The sequence below is a fragment of the Schistocerca cancellata genome, chromosome 6 (assembly GCF_023864275.1).
Source record: "Schistocerca cancellata isolate TAMUIC-IGC-003103 chromosome 6, iqSchCanc2.1, whole genome shotgun sequence".
NCBI classification, from domain to species: domain Eukaryota; kingdom Metazoa; phylum Arthropoda; class Insecta; order Orthoptera; family Acrididae; genus Schistocerca; species Schistocerca cancellata.
Window position 1 is genome coordinate 578,658,530 of NC_064631.1, and position 22,195 is coordinate 578,680,724.

The 22,195-nt window shown below is 44.6% G+C and overlaps 1 protein-coding gene across 4 annotated transcripts in view; it reads left to right on the plus strand.

Moving 5' to 3' along the window:
• LOC126088561 (aryl hydrocarbon receptor nuclear translocator homolog) overlaps positions 1 to 22,195 on the plus strand; it is a 541,269-nt gene that overhangs the window by 407,505 nt on the left and 111,569 nt on the right. The gene's annotated exons all lie outside the window — the stretch shown is intronic.

Below are 22,195 nucleotides of genomic sequence, written 5' to 3' on the forward strand. Positions count from 1 at the left end.
CTCCTTTAATGGTGTGGCGCAGTACTCAGTTTGTCTTCTAAGGCGTTTCATCAGAGATTTCGGAGGTGGCCTTTTTTCCTCCTAGTGCCTGTAATTTTAATGGTGCGGGGCAGCGAGCTGAGAGCGTATGCAGTTTTCGGACTACTCGACACTTGAGAAGTGGAATGTGTCATAACGCTGGCACGCGGGTGTATGATGGTGATGGCGCCGCCTCCTGCGGCAGAGTTAGCGGCGTGACGTGGGAACGGCCCGCCTGAGCGCGTCGCGGCTGAGCTAACCGGCTGTTGGTTGCTTTGACAGGTATTGATGAGCGGTCTGACGCCGGCTCCCTCCCCGGGGGACACCTCTCGCACGGTGAGTGCGCTAGAAAGGTCGCCACGCGATCCGGTAAGCCCTGGCCAGTGGCCCCACACTCCACGACGCGCCCATCCATGCGGCGCTCGATCTAACCTTCGAGCACTCATCAATCTCCGCTTGTAACCATCACTCCTCACAACACATTAGGCACTCGCAGATTACAAGACGTAAGGCTGCAATTCTTCTTGTGACGGAAACGAAGGAACGTAATCCAGTTCGTGCTCGTGTTCTTCACATCAGAGCATCTCAAAATGAGTCATCCTGTTTAGTGGTCAATTCCTGTGCCTCACATTACCCGAGGATGTAATGGGGAAGGCTGAGTAGTTCCTTTATTTGCGCAGAAAGAGTAAAGCCGCGCAGAAAGAGTAAAGCCAGAATTTTGGCAGTACACAGTCGTTCAGCATATTCGTTCTGTGTTCCTACAGGTTTACTTTCGAGATGAAGGATGCTGGGAGTTTGTGGCTCGTTTCCATTCTGGGAAAGCTGCGAGAAATATCCACCAAGCAGAAAACTTTCTGGGTTGCTGTTTGTCAACTTCCTACCATTAATAACAGACGCTGTGTCAGTCTGACAGGTCGGGCAACTTACTCAACCGATACGCAGTGCTCCTTCTGCGAATTGCATGACTCCTTTATCGGTACCGTAGATCGTTAATTGATGTGATTTCCTTTCAAAGCCGATCACACTAAAGCTGTTGAAGCTAATACAGGGTGACGCACGAAATGTGTTACCAATTGTTTCTTTCACAATTTACGACGCACATTAGGTATCCCGCTGGGATCTCTACAGCAGTACCAGCAGAGCGTGGAAAAATAAATGAGTTACGAAATGACGTTTAATTCACGATACTGCCGCTTGGAGACTAATAAGCAGCAATGGCTGACAATGGAAAACTGACGACGCACAACAACGATCGGCAATTGTGTTACTTTTTCATGAAACGAAGAGCCTTGTTGTGACTCAGAGGCGTTTTCGACAACAGTTTAACACACGATGGGTCCCTTGCAAGAAGACCGTCCACAGGTTGTACGATAAATTTGTACAGGAAGGAGCAGTAATGGAAGCGAAGCGACCTCGGCCTAAGCCTGTTTGTTCGCCGGAGAATATTGAAGCGGTACGAGTTGCTGTACAGAGAAGTCCCGGGAAATCGTGTAGAAAGGCAGCAGTGCAACTGGGAATATCCAGACGCTCCGTTCAACGCATTTTTAAAAGTGATCTCCATATGTACCCATACAAGATGACCTGTGCACAGAAGCTCACTGAAGAACACAAGCAGCAGAGACTACTGTTTGCTCAGTGGGTGGAGGATAGGGAAGAAACTCTCAACAACGTTTGGTTTTCAGACGAGGCGCATTTTCATTTAGACGGTGTGGTTAACAAACAAAATATACGCTTTTGGGCCACTGAAAACCCACAAGTGCTTCATGAACGACAACATTATGCTCCGAGGATTACAGCGTGGGCAGCAATTTCCAGTCACGGACTTATTGGACCCTTTTTCTTTGAAGAAACTGTGAACAGCGAGCATTATTTGAGCATGCTTCGCAATAGCTTCATTCCACGGCTTCTTGCTACTGCCTTGCTCTTCAACACGCAGTGGTTCATGCAAGATGGAGCAAGGCCACATACTGCAAACACTGTGTTGGAATTTTTACACGAGCATTTCGACATGGGATCATTTCACTCAGCTTTCAAGGTCGCTTCAATGACGGACAAAATTCCCCGCCCCCCCCTCCCCGCCCCCCCAATAGTCCAGACCTCAATCCATGTAACTTTTTTCTTTGAGGGTACCTAAAGGAAAAAATTTTCCCGAAACGCCCACGTGATTTAATGGAGCACAAAAGACTTAATCTTCAAGCTTGCAGTGAAATTACGGAAGAGATGTGCCGTAGGGTAATCACTAACTTCAGAACTTCAGTGTTCGTTTGAAGGAAGTTAGGAAACGAAATGGTGGACATATTGAGCATGTGCTGAGTTAGAACAAATCTCCATGGACGGCTCTTCATTGTAGTATATGTTCCTTTCAGATTGTATTGACAATAAAATTTATATTCAAAAACAAAATAGTAACACATTTCGTGCGCCACCCTGTACTTTGACTATGCATGCGATGTAGCATCTTACACGTCCCCTAAATGCTATCGAATATCTCGTTTGCGCTAGTGCAGTGTAGAAACTCGATGCTTTTGGTAAGTACCATTGACATATTTCCCCACCGCAACCAAAATATGAAAGGAACCACTGAGAGTTTAGAAATACGAATTGCAACATGTTTGTAGTTTTAGAACCCTTTAGTAAGCGAAGTAACAGCACCGGCAAATTTTGATGAAAGAAATTCTGATGCAAGCCTTTCCCTTTGACGCCACTATGGCAGCTTGCGTGTTAATTTTCCTCCTTGTTTTACCAAGAAACTTCTCGTTTAACCTTACGAGGCTGAGTGAACCTTGAGCGCCACAGATAAATCTGAGATGGTTCCAAGGGCTCGAATTTGGAACCTCTCCCAACAACTCTTCCCCCAGACCACATCACTTCCTTTCATTTGTGAAGTGAGGTAGGCTGCACCTTAATCCGGAAGTTTTTGCGTCTTGTGTAAGGGCAAGGAGAACGTTTTCACAGATTGGTCTCTACCGCAAGCCATGTGGCGAGTGGAAACAAAAAGAAAGTAAATCGATGCCCGAAAACGCGTTGAGTGCGGAAGTTACGACTCCAAGTAACGTAGGCCCAAATCGGCACCGATGAACAAAGTTAGACTCATGTTACATAAGAAAACAGAGTCAAACAGAGTTTAAGAAGCATCAAGTCCATAATAGCGAGGTAATACTTGTATTCGAGAATTGACGTAATACGAACTGCTGTTCCACTTGCCGCTCCTGGTATTTATATCCTATAGAGTGCTAATGGCCATATCCAAGTGATGTGTTTGCTGTGTCCTCTGCGTTCGTGACAGTCATACGCTACGTGATCAAAAGTATCAGGACACCTATTAATGTATATTAATATGAGATGTGTCCACTCTCCGCCTTAATGACCGCTTGACCTATGCTGGGGACCCTTTCAATGAGGTGTCTGAATGTCTGTGGAGGAAAGCTAGCTCACTCTTCCTCAGTATCGAAACCGTGGAAGGTAGTGATGATGTACGTAGGGGTTTGTAGCGAAGTCGACGTTCTGACTGATGCCAAAGGTATTCCATTGGGTTCAGGTCGAGACAGAACAGTCTACTGTAGGAATGTTATTGTCCTCAAACCATTGCCTCACAGACGCTGCTTTATGACAGGGTGCATTGTAACGGTGATACGAATCATCACCTCCGAACTGTTCCTCTACTCCACGCAGTACACAATGCTGTAAAACGTGTTCGTATCCTTCAGTACTGACTGTTCTCCTAAGCACAATAAGCAGAACAGACTCTAGCAAAGAAAGACACCTCCATCCCGTAACACCATCTCCTGTGTACTTTTCTGACACGATGGCAGGTAATATTCTCCAGGCATTCGCCAAACCAACCCCTCCGTCGGTTTACCACAGGGAATGGCGTGATTAATAACTCCAAATCACTTATTGCCAGTTATCCACTGTCCAGCGGCGTTGTTCTTCACGACATGTCAAGTGTCGCTTAGCACTGACTACAAAAATCTGTTGCTTATGAGGGGCTTTTCGACCATTGTATTCCATTCCTTTGAACTCCCTACGCACTGTCGTTGTGGTCGCTGGCCCGCTGGTAGCACTTTGGAACTCTCGACTGATCGCTTCCTCCGATTTCATGTGATTTCTTACGGCCACCCTCAGCATGCCCGACAGCCCCTGCCCATCAGTACATGAGGTGTCTGCTTGGTTGTGATTTAGCTGTGGATGTTCCTTCGCGCGACCACTTCACAATCACATCACCAGCAGCCTATTTTCGCAGCCTTAGATGGGTTGAAATGTCCCTGATGCATTTGTTACTCATCGAGCTCCTCGTCCTGGCCGTGAAGGCCCAAGGGATGTTTACCGGCTGCCGTGTCACGTCTGCCTTGCGGCGTCATGCGCATGCGGTATGAAGGGCCATGGGGTCAACACACGGGTGTCCCGGCCGTTTTGCAGACTTCCCAGACCACAGAGCCGCTACTCATCGATCAAGTAGCTCTCCAGTTTGCATCGCGAGATTGAGTGCACCACCTCGCACCAGTCCTCCCACCAAGATAAAAGTCTTCGCAGTGCTGCGAATCGAACCCTGTCCTCCGCACCTCCGCATGGCAGCCACCTACGTTAGCCACTCAGCTGCGTAGGCAGACATTTATTACTCAAGTAACATCCAGTGACTAGCCCACGTTCGGAGTCAGTGAGCTCACCTGATCGACCCATTCTGCTGTTGCAGGTTCTCTACTGACAACCGATACTCTCCGTCTCCTTTTCTTGGCCGTGCCATCATGATACTCCCCATCTTCTCTTATACTGGGCAGCTCGTCCGTCGTGACGTCTAGTAGTGAATTCCGCATTACATTGGGGTGTATGGATACTTTTGATACGATAGTGTATGTGCCGCACAAACGATATCGCTGCAACTCTTCGGCCGTCCCTCCATATCGCCAGAGCGGCCTGTGTGAAGGACTGCGTTTCACCTAAAGCTGTTATGTTAGCTTGACTAATGCCACAGCCTTTTAGCTGAGTTTCATCCCTTTGTTAGGAAACCTGAGTTGCTAATGAAGTTTTGCTAACATATCAGACCTACAGCTCAAGAAACAGGGATGGTTCCTTTCACGATTCGTCTCTTGCATGTAAAATTAGCAATGAATAGTTGCATGTTGGACATTACTAAGAAAAACTAATGATTCATGGAAAAGAACAAGAGCTGATTGCGATGAAAATGAAATGGAGTTGGGTGGCGCATGTCGTCATAAGGATGGATGATAGATGGGCAAAGCCAGTTCTTGGCGGGATTCCATGGAATAAGAAAATGTGAGTAGATAACATTAAAGGAGGCCTCTATTTAGCAGAGAATGTCGAATGTCTGGTTATTATGATGAAGATGGCCTGACTGTGCTAGCGGCACTGGTCTCCTATCGCCTGTATCGGCATCACGAGCGTATTTGATGAAAGTTTCATTAGAAACTTAGTTCCTGTTTCCGCGCGCTGTTTACAGTAATTTTGTTGCGTCTAGCAAGGGCTTGTGTCATGGAACGCACAACTACGTTACCTTTTACCTTCTTTTCAGCCTTGTTTGTTTCTTTGTGTTTGCTTTCTTGGTACCGTTTTCGCTTTTAAAGGTTATTAATTGGCACAAACAATTTTATAGGTAAATTTTTTTATTATTTCCAGCCATAAAGAATCTCTTGAAATAAAAAGACAAATGGAGGTGTAACAACATTATCACGCTAGTTAGTGAAAGTTTGGAACACTTCTCAAACAATGAAATTTATATTTCTCTCTCTTATAAGCTGAAAAAAACCTGCTCATTCGAGTAAGATGAATTAAGGAAATCAGCATTTAAGAAGAATCATTACATAGCTACCCTATTCCGTGGAAACATGTAGTCAACTTTTCGTCTCCTTGCCACTGCTGTTACACGTCTCGGAAAATATGAACAACTCAAATGAAGGTTTGAGTTGGTTGGTGGAAGCCGTTTGATATACAGTAGATTCATCCCTGTGGATTGGACGTATTATTTTGTTGTTTATACAGTAATAAATGTCAGCGCAGCAGTCACTCCATACCTTTAGGTCATGACTCAGATGATAACAGTTAAATGTTACCTCTTTAAATAACTGACAGCATCGTATGAAAAAGAATAATAAATAAAATCCGTTGGAGATCACAGAGTAAGTGCTGAAACGGGTTGGGAGAAACAAAAGTAACCAAACGATGGCTTCCATAAGCCGGAATTTCTCTCCAATTTTACACACGTTATGCTTATAGTTGCTTTTGTCTTTTATTTTTTGATCGATGCCACTTTGGTGACTCATTGGGTGCACAGCTTTTTCGTTTAGTTGGCGTATTAGTTCAGTGTAAGCAATTCCAAAACTTCTCGTCCTCGTGGAGGAGGTTTCTTGACATATGAACATCAAACATTTTATTTCGTGACTTTGTAGCTAACAGTTAGGCTAAGCTAACTATCAACAATGAGCTGTGCAACTTGTGTTATTGTGTTCCGCCTTGTACGTGCTTCTTTTTGATTGCATGCCTAGCAAGGTCACACATTGGTTAAGGCTCTGGGGCCCGTATTTGAGAGGTACGAATCTCAGTAGCCTATCCCATCGCCGAGATTTAGGCTGTTTGTGGTGTTGATATTGCAGTGCATGTGTTGTTAAGAAGTGTGATGCGGTATTCCTTCGGACATGCATATAAGTCCAAAAGAACAGACACTGCGGCGACTACAGCCATCATGAAGAACATGAAATGTATTCCCAATTCCGGATACGGACAGCCATCAGCTGTATAATGGACAGACGAGAATGTAAATTTGTGCCCGACCGGGACTCAAAACCGGGTTTCCCGCTTTACGCGAGCGGTCGCCTCAGCTTTGTACTATCCGTGCACCACTCAACGGCCAGACCCAACGTAGATGCGTAACATTCTCCATTTGTACACATTATGTAACTATGATTGCCCGTATTCGCAACTGGGAATACATTTCATGTATTTCATGACGGTAGTTGCCGCAGTGCCTGTTCCTTCTTAACAACACAGGCACTGCAAATCGTATTTATCCACCGACACCAGGCAGCGACTTTTCAATTAAAATGTCCTACCCCAGTACGGGAATTACATAATGTGTACGAATGTGGGTTGTAACGTACGAACGTCAACGTATGGAAGTTTGGATCTGGCCGTGAGTCGCACACGGATAGCCAAACGGATAAGGCGAACGCTCGCGTAAAGCGGGAAATACGGGTTGGAGTCCCGGTCCGGTACAAATTTTCGTCGCTCTCATTCCATTAGAAACCTGTGGATAGGCCCAGTTTTCTGTCTTATCCTTGACTATTGACTAGATGTTATAACTTTTAATGTTCTCCCATTAAAGTGTTACGTTCTTTCCATGCGTAAGATCTAGTAAATGGAAGAGCAACTGCTGCAGAACTGGTCTAATCTCCATAGCTGAATATGTTAGGCCAAGAGGTTTAAAGATTCTGCAAATGGCCAAATGTTCTGCCCAACATCGTGGAGCGAGTAGCCAGTAGCTGCTCCAACAAGTCAGTCTTCCTGCGCCCGCATCCACGAGTGAAGGAGGTGGAAAGAATGCCCCCGCCGTTGTTACGGCGAGCAGCGGCCCTGTAATAGTGTTACAAGTTTATTGGCATTTTTACACGTTAACCGCCGCACGTGGAAGCATAATGGGGCTCTCAGTCCACACGAATGCTCTTCTTTGTAAGTACCTTCAACGGGTGCGTTAATGCAAGAGATTACTCGAGGCCTCAAGAAGAGTTTTTGATTGGAATATTTGGTCAGGCCAGCCCCACAGTGGCAGAGGCGCGCATTTGGCGCTCTCCTCGCCTTTCGGCCGCCGTCGGAGTGGGCGTGTGACTACCTGTGTGGGTGCGCTCCCCTTGCGTTTCGATCGATCGCCGTGTTTCTTTCCGGCAGCAGGCGCGGGCTCATTTCACTAGGCCAGGCGAAGCCACACCAGCCGAGACCATACGTGTTTACAAGTCACACGATCGAGGGCTACGTATTTGGTTTCCTCGCTTTCCCTTAAATCGCTGAAGGCGAATGACAGCATAGGTCCTGTTACAAGAAAGCATTGATTTTCTTCGTCAATCCGAGCTTTTGCTCAGTCTCAGACATCGTCGTCGTCGAGACGTTAAAACCTTATCTTTTCCCTGTTCGTTGTTTATATATTTTTTTTCGTATGTTGTAGTTTCCAATTGAAGCCGTCTTCAAGCAATAGCTTTGGCAGTCCTTTTCATTCCTCCCTCCTGCGTGAGCGCCAGAATGGGGAATAATCACTACACGTGTACCACAAGGATTGATAGTGGTTTCGCTCTTGTTCTTGTTAGCTAAAGGGTGGCCAGAAACAGTCTGAAAAGCTTTTAAGGATGTTTCAGGGTAGATTGTTCTGAAAAAAAAATTGTTAAGAAAAGAATTCTATACGTTGCGCAGTTTTTTGATTTAATTAGCATTGACATTAGCCAATCAGCTCGTTGCTCACACAAATACAAGCACTTGCACGCGCTAAAATGCGACAATGCGCAGGCATCTGAGGGTCCGTGAGTTACCACTTTTTTAAGTGCTCATTACCAGTTAAAACTGTGCCTTTTTCGGAAGTGATAAATTAAAGCTAGGTAGGAAAAACTACGTTTGTTCGGTTTGGGGAAACCAAACGAAGAACCCGTTTAGCGACACTATGTCTGGGAGGCTCCTCAAATTTGCGCGCGCAGCGTCCTGATTGGCTGACTTCAATACCAGTTAAATCGGAAACGACGCAACGTATCGAATTTTTTTCCTCACAACTGTTTCTCAGTACAACGTACGCCCCAACACCATTACAAGCTTTTCAAACTGTTTCTGGCCACCCTGTATAACTGGTGACCATAATACATCCAACAAGCAGAAATACACTGCTGTGCAATAGTTAACAAGGCACGATGTGTCACTGCCGAGTATCATAGCCCGATGAAACTTGGGCCATACACTGCAGTATAGTACAGGAAGTAACTGGAAAAAATAAGCAATGGGACGAACAGAAATGGCACTTTCATTCAGAGACAATAGTTAAGCTGACGTCGTCTCGATTCGTGATGGTCCTCTGGACATTACAAAAGGTAGGACACGATTCTTAATAGAGCGGCAATGGATTACCTGTAACGTGCTCCAATGTTGGCCGCAGGATTGGTAAGGTCGTCTAATGGTACGGCCTTTCATTCCTCCAATAACTCGGTTGACAAATGCTGGATGGTTGGAGCAAGTTGATGGGCTGCAGTACGTCTCCCCAACGCTGCCCAGTGGGTTTTAAGTAGGGGAACGCTCAGGCCAGTCCATTCCCATCGACCACGCAAGGGATGCTTACACACATGCAACATTATGCTTCCGCACGCCTAGTATCGAACATTGTCGTTTTGATGTGGGGAGACATAATTTTGCATGAACACGGCACACTCACCGATCAGCTTATCGTGACACTGTTCTCCCTCTCCATGTCCACATATGCATCTTTTCAGGGGAGCATTCGTCCCTGACTTAACTTTTTACCGATGAGAATGCAGGACCGCAGGTGGAGGAGCTTTCAGAGAGGATATTCGGCGAATGGACTGACCTGCCCGTTCCCCGGGCTTAAATCCCACCGAGCACTCAAGGGATGCGTCGGGGAGACATATTGTATCACGTCCACGTGCAGCAGCGACCATCCAGCAGTTATCAAGGATTGGTAAGGACCTGCTAAACTCGTGACACGCCTTGGGAGCACGTTGCACAGCAAGCCCTGGCTTCCGTGGTGATCACACACCCTATTAAGAACCCGTCGCGCCTTTCGTAATGTCCAACGGACCATCGTCAATCGAGGTGACATCAGAGTAATATTGTCTTTGAGTAAAAGTGTCTTTTCACTCACTGCGTCTTTTTTTTTAAATCACCTTCTGTACTATAGTGTAGCAGTAATTTATGTACGTTCCAAGTTTCTTCGAACTTGACAATGACATATCATGCAAAACTTACTTTCATCTTTAAGTTTTGTACACCATTCTGTTGTCCTAGTGTTTCGCCTTTCTCTTATTTCTAATTTATCTAAATTACAGTTCAACGCAAATTGTCACTACTGTACTGTAATGCCTTTTTTGTGTGTTTAGACAGGCATTTGTTATTGTAGAGGGCTTTAGTTATACCATATGCCCTCCCTATTTTAAGTATTCTTTCTTCTATAGCAACTTTTTCTATACCATTTTGTTGGATTATTTCTCCAAAAATTTAAAATTTGTAAACTTCTGTGTTTAGCTAATATCTGTTATCAGTAAATTATATGCTTTTTTTAAAAGAATTTTTTTTCAGTAGAAATTTGTAAGTCAATCCAGCTGACTATTTCCTCAAAATAATTAATTTGTGTTAGTGAAGACGTCATATTTTCAGAAAGTGTAGCAAAGTCATCTGCAAATGCGAGACAGTTTATTCTAATATTTTTGTTTCCTTTTCCCAAACTTTTTGGTGAAAATTCAGTTTTTCAGTCCAACATCTCACAGTTTTTCTTGACACAATGGAAGTTCATCCAGAGTTTGCTCCTTCCATTTCACCGCGTACGAAATGGGCAGCTGAATTCATAAGCGACTGCACGTGAACACGATTCACGCGAAGCGCGTCCAAAACTGAAAATAAAGATTGAAACATCTAGAAACTGCACATTGGGGTGTTGGAAGAGCGGCCTTTAGAGGGATATGCCTTAGGCATTAAGAAACATAGTATAACTTACATTAAGCATCAACGACGAGATAGCCTTGTGCAGTATGAGCGTGAATTTAATGTACAGAAAAGGTTATATTCACTGTTTTCTTTGGAACAGAATGTAGTGTACTTAACGATTACTTTACTGTGGTTAAAACTAAACTGGTAAGCACTGAATGAAAACATTAATGAGAAGTGGGAAAAACAGCGCTGCTCGTCACTGTGGTGGTTCGGCAGTAGAAAATCTGAAGTACAAGTTGTAGGAACATGCAATGTGTTCCGAAGATTTGCCACCCTCTGCTTTTCGCCTGTTGTAGTGTAAAGGCCAAAGCTTCAATTCGCAGTTCTTTACTGGGCATGATGTTATTGAACTGACTTAACTCAGCTAGCTATAGAGGCACCTACAGTTCAACGTGGACACTCAACAAAGATAAAATGTGCCGTTTTTCACAAAGACAAGTTGATGACAGGGTTTTAAAAAACAGAAACTAAAAGAAAAAGATCGTAGGACCGGCTGTGTATTGTACACACTATATTTTATTTGTTATCTGGCACTTACTCACTTCATAATTGAAGTCATGACGTCTGAGGACATTGTGATCCCTGCAGATGAATTGATATTCGCACTAATTAGATATGGATCTGAAGATGACCTATAACAAAGTTCAAAACCGGTAAACCGAGTGAACATTAAAGGTGACCCAGACCGTGTCTGTCTTTTTTCTTTACGCTTACTTAGCCATCGAGCCATGCTTTCACCACTCAGCGATGAAATCTACCTGTGGAAAAACACTGTACAAAATATATTGGCTTAAAAGGGGACGTCGGGAAAAAGCTATATGTTTTATTCAGAAACGTAGTCTTTCACTGTCAGGCTGAGAACTTTTCACCTTGCTCTTGTGTATAGCCAGTTACAGCACGAGCTTCTGTATGACAACGTATCCCAGTGATGATAACACTTCGTACATTTATCATATAGGGTGTTCAGAAATTCCAGGTACAAACTTCTAGGACTTACAGAGGGGAGCGAGTACATAATATTTTGAATAGGAGACCATGTCCGGAAACGTCATCCAACGACGCTAGAGAAAGTCGAAGTTACAAGGCCGACGCCTGTAAATGTATGTATACACAGGGTGATTCCGTGATGGTGTTACAAACTTTCAACGATAATGGAAAAGGATAAATGTGTAAGTTTGACATAAATGTCCTTGTACCGGAAACGAACGAGTCGGAAGTAACAAGCGAAAACCGTTCTGATGTCTCTGACAGTGGAACACGGAATACGTGTACCGGTGCTGTTGTTCATAAGAATGTAGGTTGGGCAACTTTTAGAAGTGGTAGTATGGATCAAAACAAGAAAAAATGTCTGGTAAACATGGTCTCTAAAATGCAACAAATGCTTATAGCTCCTCCGGTATGTATTTTAAAGCCCATGCTTATTGCAAATTTTTTTTTGCGTTCATTCATACTACCGCCTCTGAAAGTTGCATACCCTTCATTCTTAGCAACAACAGTACCGGTGCATGTTATCCATTGTTGTACCTCATACTGATAGATTTACCCGTCTCTATCGTAATTGAACGTCTGCAACATCATCACGGAATCACTCTGTATGTACATACGTTTACAGGAGCCATCGCCTATAACTTAGAAGCTCTGTTGCGTCGTTACATGACTTTTCCGGACAGAGTTCCTGTTCAGAATGTTATGTGCTCACTCCCCTCTACAAGTCCTAGAAGTTTGAAATGGGAATTTCGAACAGTCTGTACACAGAACGTTAGCAGAGGCTGTAGACACTTACGGCGACGGAATAAAGTTCAGTCACCGGTCACGTATCGAACCAGCACAGCTTTATATTCGTAGTCTGACAGCCAGCACTTCATCCAGTGAGCCGAAGTTCAGTGTGTGTGCCTCGCATGCCTGATAAGCGACATATGGGATATTAACAGGAAAGACACGTAGATGTGGTTACAGAGAAGGACTGGGAGTGTTTGGAATTACACGTAAATGAACACAGTGCAACATGCGCCAGAAGACTAACAGAAATATTGAACAGCGCATGCTTAGCAGTTGCAGTTTCTTCTTGCACGAGGGAATTCGACGTCCTCTTTGTACAAGGCCGCGCGCAGAACAAAAATGGTTTTAAATGCGTTGCAGCAAAACAGCCCATCAGAAGTGAACTCTTATCCAATTTCATCAAAACGTAACATTATTCAACTGAAAATTAAGCCCTTGCGAGTTAGAAATTTCTTCCGTCGAATCCTCAATTACGCCCTGTGGGGAATCTTAAAAGTTATCAATTTTATCTTCGGGATTTAATCTTCGACAGAATTTCCAGGTTTATTGTATTGAAAACATTTTCATTTCCTTATTTCTCCATTCGCTATAGCTGACAAACCGCATCGTGTAAGAAGATATTGGGAAGATGATAACGGCCATGAATTGGTCCACAAGAGACTCGCTTAAAATGTTGACAAAGATCTGACACAAAAGACATGGAAGCTGGTATTCATTTCCTTCTTGTTCCGCGCTGTAAAAGAAACGGCAAATATCAAAGTGCGAATACCCACGTCACGAGTTCATAAATATCAGCCGGCCGGAGTGGCCAAGCGGTTCCAGGCGCTGCAGTCTGGAACCGCGCGACCGCTGCGGTCGCAGGTTCGAATCCTGCCTCGGGCATGGATGTGTGTGATGTCCTTAGGTTAGTTAGGTTTAAGTAGTTCTAAGTTCTAGGGGACTGATGACCTCAGGTGTTAAGTCCCATAGTGCTCAGAGCCATTTGAACCATTTTTGCAAAATTCGTCTTGTCACGATAGGAAGGAGGTAAGGATTGAACACAACTTCGACGACGAGGTCCTTAGTGACGGACCACAAGCTCGGATAGGATAAGAATGGGAAATGAAATCGAAATACCCTTTCCAAAGGAACCACCCTATTATTCGCCATGTTCGATTTAGGAAAACCACCGAGTCTGGATGGCTGCTCATCCGGAATGCGAATCCACTGCCGTCCCAGCTTAAGAAACACAGCTTCTTCAGAACACACGTAAAGAGCCAGAACCAATGGAAAAAGCGAAGGCAAGACCTATGAGAAATAAAGTAGACGCAATGGCATAGTGTCGCACGTTTATTCGAGAAAGGAAGGGGTAACATCAGTCACGTCTGTCTCCGAGACTGAGGAAGTCACACGGACCAACAGCTGAAGTTGACGATAACTGGTCTTGTAGTTCTTGTAGAAGTCCCTATGCTGATGAAGTGAAGAAGAAGCGTGTACATTGAGCCTTTTGTTTTCTACCAGATCGTCTCGTTTCTTAGTATCCAGTCTCTTGGCAGCAGCGTATGCTATGCTAAATGCAAAATTTGATTCGTGTTGAATGAATAACTGACATGCTTCAAATACCATAAATTTTTCATTAAATACACTGACGGAAAAAATCACAACAAGAATAAATAATTAATGTAGAGTAATGAAATTTCTGGAAGACATTTATGAAGGTAACATATTTAAGTGATAAACGTTGCAAGATCGCGGTTCAATGTAAGTGCGAGATAAGCAAATGTGAAATGCTGTTTCATCGAATGTGCATGCATTGAGTTGTAAAGGTGCCGGATGTCAGTTTGTGGGATGGAGGTCCATGCCTGTTGCTACTTGGTCTCTCAATACAGGGACGGTTAATCCTGGTTGTGGATGACACAAAAGTTGTCGTCCGATGATGTCCGATATATGATCGATTGGAGATAGATCCGGTGATCGAACAGGCCAAGGTAACATGTGGACAATCTGTAGAGCGTGTTGGCTTACTACAGCAGTTATCCTGTTGGAAAGCACCCTTTGTAGTGTTGTTCATGAGTGGCAGCACAACAGGTCGAATCACCAGATTGACGTACAGTTTTGCAGTGAGGGTTCGTGACGTACAGTTTTGCAGCCAGGGCGCGTGACATAACCACGAGAGTGCCCTGCTGTGATAGGAAGTCGCACCCCAAACCATAATTCCATATGTAGGGCCAGTGTGAGCAACGCAGACAGTTTAGACGCAGGTCTCAACTGGTCTCCTTCTAATCAACATACGGCCGTCACTGAGCTTTCATCAGAAAACGCAACAGACCTCCACCCTGCCCTCCAACGATCTCTCCCTTGACGCCACTGAAGTCGCGAATGGCGGTGGTTTGGGGTCAACGAAATTGTGTCACTGTGGTGCCAACTGATGCTCAGATTGCTGCTGCAGATGCAGCACCATGCGCCAGAGCTCCACGCCGAATATGATTGTTTTCCTTCCCGGAAGTGCCACGGGACCGTCTGGAATCCATCTTCTTTCGACTGTACGTTCTTGTGAACCCCACTGTCAGCGATCACTTACAGTGTCCATATTCCTGCCAAGTCTTTCTGCAGTATCGCGGAATGAACATCCAGCTTCCAGTAACCCTGTTGCGCGACCTCGATGCTGCTAATGGCGTCTTTGTAACCTTAAAGACCTTCTCGACAAACGTCAACTCACGACGTCCAATCTCAAAGGTAACTAACGCTCACAACCGTTACAGAGTGTATTTAAAGCAAATTTGATTTGCATCTTCGCTACGACGCTATTAGGGCCACTCTCATGCGACTGGCGTGAAATTTGGATAGACGTCGTCTTTCAGCTGTAGAAACACGCCTACCAACTTTCTCTTATGTTGCTCAACCCCTTCTTGTGTTGCGATTTTTTCCCGTCAGAGTATTCTGAAAAATACGGAACGTATCGTTTATTCCCGAAGTTAATTACCTATTCATCTCAAAAAAATCGTCCATGTAGTATTTGGTGCGCGATCCATTTGAGTTTGAGCTAGGGCAAACTGTGCCGTCCTGGAAGCACGGCACGAGCATTTCGGAAACTGCGCAACTTGTCGGATGTTCGAGGGGTGCAGTGGTGAGTGTCTTCAACAGGTGGCGAAACCCAGGTGAAACCACGACGAGACGTCATAGAGTTGGGTGGCCACCCCTCATTACAGATGTTGGACGTCGTAGGATGGGCATACTGGTAAAACAGGACAGACAGCGAACTGGGTCGGAACGAACATCAGACTTTAATGCTAGGCAAAGTACAAGTGTATCTGAACACACAGTGCAGCGAACCCTCCTAACGATGGTCCTCTGCAGCCGACGACCCCTGCATGTACCAATGTTAAACCACGACTTTGGCAACTTCGACTGAAGTGGGCACTTGAACATCGGCACTGGACGTTGGCGCAGTGACAGAGCGTTGCGTGGCCTGATGAGTTCCGATACCTTCTTCATCATGGCTTGGGATGGCGCGAATCCGTCGTCTTCCAGGGGAACAACTCCTTGACACCTGTACTGCGGGACGGGGACGAGCTGGTGGTGCCTCCATTATGCTTGGGGAACATTCTTGTGAGGATCCATTGGTCCAGTGGAGCTCGTGCAAGGTACATTAACGGTCAAACAGTATCGTATACTGGTTGCAGATCACGTACACCCCTTCATGACGATCATGTTTCCCGATGCCATGGGCATTTTTCAACAAGATAATACGGCATGTCACAAGGCCAGGAGAGTGATGGAGTGGTGTCGAGCTCCAGTTGATTTGGTGGCCCCACAACTCGCCAGATCGAACATCTCTGGGATGTGACTGAACGTACCGTCGTCCCACGCCCCGGCTGTTATCCGTGCCTAAGGTGGACATACCGGCTGTTAGGTCGGTGATCATAATGTTCTGGCTAATCGTTGTTGATCCTGGGCAACTGTAATAATGTAAGTCCTCAATAAATTATGAATACTGGCGAATGGGATTTTATGTCATTGCTTATGTAAATGTGGTACAGCCCCTCGAGAATTCCTGGAGGAGGACAACAGGACCGCAATAATTTTTCTGTTGCATAAAGCAGTGACACGTTGGTGGTTGTATTATCGTGAAAATGGGATCCCCTGCTGGGAATAATATCAGCCCCTTGAAAGAACATAACCGTCAGAAACACTTTCGTATGCTTTACGAGCTAATTTCCTTTTTCCTGTGGTCGTACGATCCACTGGACGTTACTGCGAAAGCTTAAATTTTTTCACAGTTGGAAAAAGTCATTGGAAAAGGAATGGACAAGGTACAGGGACACAGTACTAGAAGTGGCTAAAGAATGTCTTGGAACAGTAGTGTGTAAAAGTAGGATGGAGTAAACAGCTTGGTGGAATGATACAGTCAAGGCAGCCTGTAAAAGGAAAAAGAAGGCGTATCAAAATTGACTACATACCAGAACCCAGGTAGATAGAGAAAGCTATGTTGAAGAAAGAAACAAAGCCAAACAGATAATTGCAGCATCGAAGAAGAAATCGTGGGAAGACTTTGGAAACAGATTGGAGACTATGGGTCAAGCTGCTGGAAAACCATTCTGGAGTGTAATTAGCAGTCTTCGAAAGGGAGGTAAGAAGGAAATTACAAGTATTTTGGACAGGTCAGGAAAACTGCTGGTGAATCCTGTGGATGCCTTGGGCAGATGGAGGGAATATTTTGAAGAGTTGCTCAATGTAGGTGAAAATGCGATCAGTAATGTTTCAGATTTCGAGGTAGAATGGGATAGGAATGATGATGGAAATAGGATCACATTTGAGGAAGTGGAAAAAATGGTCAATAGATTGCAGTGCAATAAAGCGGCTGGGGTGGATGAAATTAAGTCGGAACTCATCAAATACAGTGGAATGTCAGGTCTTAAATGGCTACACAGGATAATTGAAATGGCCTGGGAGTCGGGACAGGTTCCATCAGACTGGACAAAAGCAGTAATCACTCCAATCTTTAAACATGGAAACAGAAAAGATTGTAACAACTACAGAGGTATCTCTTTAATCAGCGTTGTGGGTAAAATCTTCGCAGGTATTGTTGAAAGGGAAGTGCGAGTATTAGTTGAGGACCAATTGGATGAAAATCAGTGTGGGTTTAGGCCTCTTAGAGGTTGTCAGGACCAGATCTTTAGCTTACGGCAAATAATGGAGAAGTGTTATGAGTGGAACAGGGAATTGTATCTATGCTTTATAGATCTAGAAAAGGCATATGACCGGGTTCCTAGGAGGAAGTTATTGTCTGTTCTACAAGATTATGGAATAGGAGGCAAACTTTTGCAAGCAATTAAAGGTCTTTACATGGATAGGCAGGCAGCAGTTAGAGTTGACGGTAAATTGAGTTCATGGTTCAGAGTAGTTTCAGGGGTAAGACAAGGCTGCAACCTGTCTCCACTGTTGTTCATATTATTTATGGATCATATGTTGAAAACAATAGACTGGCTGGGTGAGATTAAGATATGTGAAAACAAAATAAGCAGTCTTGCTTATGCAGATGACTTAGTTGTGATGGCAGATTCGATCGAAAGTTTGCAAAGTAATATTTCAGAGCTAGATCAGAAATGTAAGGACTATGGTATGAAGATTAGCATCTCCAAAACGAAAGTAATGTCAGTGGGAAAGAAATATAAACGGATTGAGTGCCAAATAGGAGGAACAAAGTTAGAACAGGTGGACGGTTTCAAGTACTTAGGATGCATATTCTCACAGGATGGCAACATAGTGAAAGAACTGGAAGCGAGGTGTAGCAAAGCTAATGCAGTGAGCGCTCAGCTACGATCCACTCTCTTCTGCAAGAAGGAAGTCAGTACCAAGACTAAGTTATCTGTGCACCGTTCAATCTTTCGACCAACTTTGTTGTATGGGAGCGAAAGCTGGGTGGATTCAGGTTACCTTATCAACAAGGTTGAGGTTACGGATATGAAAGTAGCTAGGATGATTGCAGGTACTAGTAGATGGGAACAATGGCAGGAGGGTGTCCACAATGAGGAAATCAATGAAAAACTGGGAATGAACTCTATAGATGTAGCAGTCAGGGCGAACAGGCTTAGATGGTGGGGTCATGTTACACGCATGAGAGAAGCAAGGTTACCCAAGAGGCTCATGGATTCAGCAGTAGAGGGTAGGAGGAGTCGGGGCAGACCGAGGAGAAGGTACCTGGATTCGGTTAAGAATGATTTTGAAGTAATAGGTTTAACATCAGAAGAGGCACCAATGTTAGCACTGAATAGGGGATCATGGAGGAACTGTATAAGGGGGGCTATGCTCCAGACTGAACGCTGAAAGGCATAATCAGTCTTAAATGATGATGATGATGATGATGGAAGAAGATGGTCGGAATTGTGCGCTTTCCTTTGGGTCCTTGAAACGTAAGCATTTTCTGCAATGGTGAAGATTAAGAAGTGACTTGTCGGACTACGTTGCGGTTCTTTTTTTTTTTTTTTTAGCTTTAAATACGTAGTGTGTGTTCTTTCGGCGGCCGTGTCCGAAAGACGGACACCACGTATTCATATAACTGATTCGCCTTAATGGACAATGTATCCACCACCTTCAGTGTGGATGCACAATTACGTCCGAGGTCCTGTGGGAATGTCAAAGTAGCGAGCGTGGAGGACGTGGGTAGGATTTGCAGGTAGGTGGCAGTAAGTGGGAATGTGGGTCGGCCGAAAGGCGTGCCGAGATAGTCCGCGCAGTTGCGATAAGCACTGTGTCACGGATGGTGTAGTGGTCAACGCAACTGCCCAGTAAGCAGGAGATCCTGGGTTCGAATTCCGGTCCGGCAAATATTTTTCACTCGTCACCGATGGTTCCGCATGTCGTCACCGATGGTTCCGCATGAAGTCCCAATGCAGCGGACATCAATAGTCCCTTCCTTTTCTTTTTCACCCCCCCCCCCTTCAGTTTACAAAAAAATACGTATTTTCATTGGACTGTACTAAAGTTATAATCCCGACCGCCATCTCATCCTCTGCTAGTGCGTCACAGGGTGCGATGTGGAGGGGCATGTGGTCAGCACACCGCTCCCTCGGTCTTTGTCGGGTTTCTTGACCGTGGAACCGGTCGTAATTGGTCGAGTACCTCCAAAGTTGGCCTCACTTGTCTTGAGTGCATACGCTCTGTCTCTCTCTCTCTCTCTCTCTCTCTCTCTCTCTGTCTCTGACACACACACACACACACACACACACACACACACACACTCCGTTCGAATCGAACCGGGTCCTCCGCATGGCAGTCGGCGGCGGACAGTTTTAATGGTAGTGGTCTTTTTATTACAAGTAATAACTGTCTTTAAAGCCGCACCCTGTGAAAACAGGTTATTTAGACTTTTCTTTTGCTGTTGTGTTTAGCATACCACGTTTTCTCAGCTTCAGCTGTTTGAGAATATTGACGATAGATACCGCAAAGGAAATGACGCGCACTAGAAGATGGTTCATAGTATGAAGCATATGCAGACGGCTGGTTCTATTCTCCCAACCCCAGCAATTATTTATCATTTCACGTTTGTAAATTTACAGGGTTCTACTATTTTCATATGGTGAAATATTGGGATTTTTTACATTTTGTGTAAGTACGATTGTAAGCACTCTTTGTCGAGGCAAGCAGTTCAGCTTCGTCTGTACTTGGGCGTGTGCTCAGTAAACGTCCTCTTCAGGGTCAAGTGCTAGTTCCTGCTCTCGTAAGTGATAGGAAACGGCGGCTAGTACGGGCCATAAAACCAAAGTTGGTATAAAACTTTTGTTGTTTTGAAATAAGGTGTAACTGCATAAAATCTTTACTAGAACATTTATTTTGCTGTAGAAGGATGAAAAGAAGATTTTCAACGAAAACGACACACAGCAAGAAAAATTTTCTAAGGCTTACAATTCAAGATGTTGACTAATGTATCGGGTAGTATGGTCCATATAACAACAAAATAGAGGTTTTTAAACAAGAAAGGTGTTTTTCTGGTTTGCAAGCGAGTTGATCTATATGTACATTCTAAGGCAAAACGGCGCTCCACGAAGGAATTATCTAAATGGGACGCAAATCGGTAGATCTACAGACAAACAAATGAGTACAATTTCAGAAAAATTGGATGAGAAAGAGTTTCACAAATTGAACAAGTTAGTAAAGTGTTGATCAACCTCTGGCCCGTATGCAAGCAGCTATTCCGCTTGGCAATGACTGATAAGAGTTGTTGGATGTCCTCTTGTGGACAGCTTTTGAAACCCAAATTTTATCTAGCGGCATTAACCTGGAATCTAAATCACTCACGTCTTGTAGAAGCCTTTCTTCATAATTTTCTTCAAAAGTTGGTTTGAAAACTATCCTTCCTCTGGGGTGTCACGGATGTCTGATGATTCCCGCCAGTGATTTTAATATCCGTTGCAGCGTAGTTCTAGGAGCAATAAAACGATCGGGTAAAAAAAGCTCGTTTCGGTCATTTAGCCTTCCAAAACACTTGAAAATGCTTGCTTCATTGGAGCCCGACACTTCTCCTCGATGCTCAAAAAAATGGTTCAAATGGCTCTGAGCACTATGGGACTTAAAATCTGAGGTCATCAGTCCCCTAGACTTAGAACTACTTAAATCTAACTAACCTAAGGACATCACACACATCCATGCCCGAGGCAGGATTCGAACCTGCGACCTTAGCAGCAGCGCGGTTCCGGACTGAAGCGTTTAGAACCGCTCAGCCACAACAGCCGGCCCTCTATCCTTACCGGCACGTGGCCGAGCGGTTCTAGGCGCTTCAGTCCGAAACCGCGCTGCTGCTACGATCGGGCCAGGGCGGTTGAGCGGTTCTAGGCGCTACAGTCTGGAACCGCGCGACCGCTACGGTCGCTGGTTCGAATCCTGCCTCGGGCATGGATGTGTGTGATGTCCTTAGGTTAGTTAGGTTTAAGTAGTTCTAAGTTCTAGGGGACTGATGACCTCAGATGTTAAGTCCCATAGTGCTCAGAGCCATTTGAACCATTTTTGCTACGGTCGCAGGTTCGAATCCTGCCTCGGGCATGAATGTATGTGATGTCCTGAGGTTGGTCAGGTTTAAGTAGTTCTAAGTCAAGGGGACTGATGACCTCAGATGTTAAGTCCCATAGTGCTTGGAGGCATTTGAACTATTTCATCGACACGCTTCTTCTATCGTCGCATAGAAACCGGCTTGACGGAGCAGAATTTCTTTATTATGATACAATCTACGTTAGACTACTTAACCCTAACAATACCTAGGCATTTTCATAACGCCCATTACCGGGTGGTACTTTATGCCCACCCCAAAGAAAATAAATATATAAAAATATTGAATGTGACATTCAAGGGAAAGTGACATCTACTGCAGAGACTTAAAATTTTGGGTTATGTTTATCTGAAAAAAATTAAAGGATATTTGAAATCATTAAAAACGTTTTTTTTCAAAATTGTGAAATATAAATTAACTGACAAGGTGACAATATTTTAAAAAGGCGCGCATAATGTGAAACTCCCACCCCCTTGGCATAGGGGGAGGGGGGTTAAATACTAATATTTAATTACTTCTTACCACTGAAAGTATAAACTTTTGCACCAGCTTCGACACTCGAAAACAGATGAAATTTATTTGTGACACAAACTAAATAGCTACATCACTCAGGCTGTAGCAAATGCCGGAGTGATATCTGTGCTTTATTCCAAGCACTGTATGTGTCCGCTGTTT